The sequence below is a fragment of the Lissotriton vulgaris genome, chromosome 6 (assembly GCF_964263255.1).
Source record: "Lissotriton vulgaris chromosome 6, aLisVul1.2, whole genome shotgun sequence".
NCBI classification, from domain to species: domain Eukaryota; kingdom Metazoa; phylum Chordata; class Amphibia; order Caudata; family Salamandridae; genus Lissotriton; species Lissotriton vulgaris.
Genome location: NC_141694.1, coordinates 314,790,543 through 314,795,802, shown reverse-complemented (window position 1 = coordinate 314,795,802; position 5,260 = coordinate 314,790,543). Strand labels below are relative to the sequence as shown.

The 5,260-nt window shown below is 47.4% G+C and overlaps 1 non-coding gene across 1 annotated transcript; it reads left to right on the top strand.

The window, feature by feature from the left end:
• The first annotated feature begins 260 nt into the window (after window positions 1–260).
• On the top strand, window positions 261–444 carry LOC147707188 (U2 spliceosomal RNA). The gene has a single exon (XR_015297071.1). It is a non-coding gene; the product is annotated as a U2 spliceosomal RNA (small nuclear RNA).
• Window positions 445–5,260: the final 4,816 nt, after the last annotated feature.

The following is a 5,260-nucleotide window of genomic DNA, read 5'->3' as shown; positions in this document are numbered from 1 at the left end:
TTGTCTTTAGCCCATACTGTACACAGATTGATCATTATATCTACATATAACTCTGATAGACCATTTCAAATATAAACTTTACATATAACTTTGATAAAGACCGTTTCAAATGTAACTTTGGTCTTTTAAAAAGCAGTGTAAATTTTTTTGTATATATGCTTGTATCCGGATTTAAAAAACATCATATCTGTACATATTTCTTATGGACCACTTGATGTAACCTTGGTCTTTTAAATGTATGTTTATGTATATGTGCCTTTATCTACTCAATAAATGTTTTTGAAACGAAAATCTGTTCTTATCAGTTTAATATCTGATACGTCCTCTATCTGGGGATCATATATTAAATAGATTTTTGGAACAGGGAGATGGAATAGGAGCTTGCTCTGTCCACTCCACGCATCAACCTGGTATTGCAGTACCTCCAGGAATGGTGCACTTCCCCACCCGGGGAAAACAATGCTGTTGAAAAATAGACGAGAAAACGAAAGTAGCGCTTCACTACCAAACCCTGTAAAGTGGCGCTATTGTGTTTGCGTGTGAATAAAAGCAAACTGGTCACTGTGTCTTGCCTTAATTATGTATGCATTGTACTTAATTGCCACTTTGCGGCCACCCGGCTGTGCGTTATTTATTTATTTTTGTAACTTTTTTTTTCTTCCATTTTTTCCCTTCTCCATCTAGACGCTGCACTTTGAAAAGAGACAAACGTGGGAAAAAGACTGTTTTTGCAGCAGCAGAGTTTCATTGGTTTTTGGATCCATTTCACTGTGGAACGAATGGAGGAAGGTTCTCAGCAAGTCACCGGGAGGGAGGGATGCAGGCAGGCAGGCATGCAGAGAAGTGGACACTGCCCTTGGCTTCTCTGAGCAAGAAGAAAAATACAGAGGGGCATATTATCAAGGGGGTTTATCTCCACTTTTTTGGCTTTAAAAGCCAAGAAAGCGGAGATAAAATTATCTCCCTATTACCTAGCTGCCGCTAACACCAGTTAGCGACAGCTAGTAGGAGATAACGACCATCTTGGGCCCCACTTTGCATGTCAGTGATATTTATCACTAATGAGATGCAAAGTGGGCGTGCCAAGATGTTAGCGACTGAAAACAGTCGCTAACATCGCTATCTCCTATTACCTACTTTTGGAGATATTCGCGCTAAGCGGGAATATCTCCAAAAGCTAACACCTGCCCTGAGCAGTTCTTAGCCATGTTATCCAATGGGAGGTGGATAACATGGCTAAGAGCATTAGCTCGCTAATGCATGAATATCGCGGACTTTTCAGCGATATTCATGCTTTGCGGCGATTTTTACCACATTTGCGTTAAACCTTGGTAATACCAAGGTTTATTTGCGGTACAAATCGCTGCAGCGCTGCGGTAAATTTTTGTCTCTAACCAAGCAATAGCGATAATTATCGCTATTGCTTGGTAATATGCCCCAGAGTCCTTTTCCTTCTCTGCCCGCCCCGCCCGTCCCCGAACGGCCAAGCCTTATCTATAGGCCTCAGGCTGCAGGGGAGCAGTGTCCCGGGCAAGTGAGGGCGAGGGTCCGGCCACTTCCGGCCAGGGAGCTGTCCAGGGCTTCCTGGCCTGATTCCCAGCATCCCCTGGCTGCCAGGCTTTCCAGCCAGCCGGCTGGAAGCAGTGCCCAGGAAGGGGCGGGGCATGCAAATACTAGAAAGAGGACAACGTGGGTATGCAAAGTGACGCCTAATGAGGCGACAGCCGAGGAGGACTCTGGGAGCCGGGAGAAGGCCTGAGGCCGGGGCCTCCTTTCCACCGGCACATGCTGAGCTCTTGCCGGGAGTCAGCAAAAGAGGCGGAAAGGCGGCCAGCGACGGTGCGAGGGAAGACCCCGGTCCGGGTCAGCCAGGTAGATTGCTTCGGGAGGCGTTAATTCTGGCACCATTCTGGTTATCGCTCCTCGGCCTTTTGGCTAAGATCAGGTATAACTTGCTCTGCTGGAAGTAGAGGGACGACACCAGAAACTCTTAGGGCTGGGCCTGCGTTTCTCTGGCTTGTCCAGAGCCAGGCTGCGTCCAGAGGGGTGAAAGGTCACTGCTCTGATTTGCCTGTTCCTGTGGGGCTAGGCCTTCACCAGGTGGGGTAGTCGAGCAGAGGGCGTATTTCAGAGAATAAGCCTATTTACAAGGACACTACTTGGATTTCGTATTTGAGTGGATTTCCAAGCCCATATTTACAAGGAGGATGTCTTTTTCCATCTGCAGGGCTGGAGAAGTGTGGCTCAATTGTTAGAGCGGCAGACCTTGATGCAGAGGTCTAGCCCGGGATCAGGGTTCAATTCCCCGCCTCGGCAGGTCTTGTGCTCTAAAATTCCACGGACCCGGTGCCTATTCTAATCACAGAGTCCCACTCTGCAACTCTGGGCAATAGCTTGCTTAATCTCCACAACGGCTCCCACAACGCTAAGGATGCCTGGTCTCCACCCTGCGGGTGCCCAGGAGTGGATGCCTCACAGGGAAAGCCAGGACGGGTTCCACAGGGGTATTCGTACAAGCGCCTTGAGACCCTTGCGGGTGAGTAGTGCGCTATACAAATATCAATTTACATTACATGCCCTTGGCACCTGGGCTGATCGGGTCCCGGCCGCGCCCCTGGGGGCTGACCGGAGCGACGCTGCCCAGGAGGGTCCTGTGCTCAGGTGTGAGTTTTTTTGTGACCGGCGCACTGCCGAGGAGGGTCCTGTGCTTAAGGTGTAGCAACAACTAGGCAGAGGAGGGAACTGAGGCAATCGACCACCACAACAATGGCAAACATTCTCCCCACGCCAAACACGGAACAGAGGAAAACGACCAGTATAAATAACATCGTAGTCAATTTATCTGATCATCAGCTAACTGACGACGAAGAAAAAGTGCTCAACAAAGGGCTAGGATTTGTTCCTATGCCCATCCATGATGCCTTTAAATGCCGCACTGAATTTTATGAGACAATGCGAAAAATAAAGCTCAGAAAGTTTTTCGCGAAACAACCATGTGAGGAAAATACCGGATATAATACCAACTTAAGAAAGCCTTCCACTTTCTGCCCTTCAAGTGGCACTGTTGGACCTGAGATGGCCGTCTTCGAGATTAAGGTCCTAGAGGAAATTGGTAGGATTGAAGGAGATGCAAAAACCAATGGATTCAAGAACATGACAAAAGCAGACTGGGAAGCTATGAGATCGCTGCAGAACAACAATACAATAACAATAAAAAGTGCGGATAAAGGCGGAGCCATCGTCATACTAAACACCAGTGACTATGACCCCGAAGTACGGCGCCTATCCAACATGAGGGCTAACTATCAACCTTTAAAGAAAGACCCCACGCCGGATCTAATGAAAACAATAAAAGAGCTTGTTGGAGGAGCCAAAGAAAAGCAGTGGATAAATGTGAAGGAGGTGGAGTTCCTCATAAACACTAACCCTAGGACCCCCGCCTTCTACATCCTTCCGAAGATACACGCGCCGGGCCGGCCTGCGCCGGGCCGGCCCATTGTATCCGGAATTCAATCCATACTGGAACCTTTCACAGTTCGACGATTATTTCCTACGCGAATCTGTGATAACTCAAAAATTCCTATGTCAAGGACACAACGGCCATTCTAAATGTTCTGGCAGAGATGACCTTTGATCCCGGCACAGAATATATCGTAACCATCGATATCGAGTCGCTTTACTCGTGTATCCCTCAAGACGCTGCATTGGTGGCAACCGCGAGGGCACTAGCCAAACAGGAGTGGTTCTATGATTCCCTCCCAGAGTTTTGTCATGCAATGCGTTGAATTGGCGCTGACGCGCAACTTCTTCAGCTACAAGAATGATTTGTTCCTTCAAGTGACCGGAACATCAATGGAAGCCACAATGGCTCCCAGCTTGGCCTGTATATATGTCGGCCAATTTGAGGAGCACATCATCGAGGCTGAGAATAATCCCTTCAAAGATCATATTCGCCTGTGGAGGCGATATATAGATGATGTGCTCCTCCTGTGGACCGGGGATGAATCCTCTCTCCTCCGGTTTCTTAATTGGTTAAACACACAAGATATGAGCCTTCGCTTCACCTGGAATTGCCATCATACCAGTGCAGTGTATCTCGATCTAGACATTGAAGCAGTTGACGGAGGATTTAGCACGAGCGTTCACCAAAAACCGACTGACAGGAATTCATTACTTTCATATCAGTCATACCACCCAAGAGTACTCAGAGACAATCTCCCTGTGGGTCAATTTTTAAGATACAGGCGAAATTGCTCATCTGCGCAAAGATATAAAGAACAAGCGGGAGAACTAAGTGAAAAATTGGAAGTCAGAAATTACCCACGAAGAGTCATCAAACAGGCACAAAAAAGAGCTTTAAATACACCAAGGGCTGCTCTGCTGGAAACCCAAATAAAAGAAAGAAGGGACTGCCTACCGGTGGTCATGACTTTTGATCCCATGGCCACCAAGATTCGTCAATCCATCAGGAAACACTGGTCTTTACTCTCTACGGGAGACTTTAAGATGCCCCCCGCGCTTTGCCTTCCGGAGAGCTAGTAACTTGAAGGACAAGCTAGTCCATACCAGGACTAATCCAAGAACAGAAACTGAAATGAAAACCATTCCGAATGGACATTTCCCTTGTGGAAATTGCTCCGTATGCCCAATGACAAAAAAAACCACCGCAGTGACACTACAATCCGGCAAGACTTGGACATTGAACCAGTTCAGTAATTGCAACACCTCCAATGTTGTATATAGACTGAGATGTGAATGCGGTTGGAGTATATAGGGCTCACGACACGTAAAATCAAACTCCGGATCCAGGAACACATCAGTACTATCAGGATCGGAAAATTGACTACCAAGTTAGTGCAGCACTGCCACCGCAATAAACACACCTTTACGTGGGTAGTACTAGAAAGAGTGATGGGTGACACCCAGACTATGGAGAGACGTCTGATCACCAAGGAGGCACGCTGGATATACCAAGAACAAAGTGAGCAGAGGGGCTTAAATGAACTTTTAGAGTGGAACAAGCTACGCTGAGGTAAATCACGTGAATGCTCCTTGGTCCAGTGAGTTGTTAAAACCTGAGCCACAGACAAATATTCAGGCACTATGTCTCTGTCCGAGCAGATAATGGAACTGAAGTTATGTATGGTATCTGAAAGGGTTGGGATCAGCCTAGAGGGTACGCCATACTAACCCTCACTATATCGGGTCCCGCATGAGACGGTAATGAGACACCCCGGTATACATTCACAGATGACTAAGC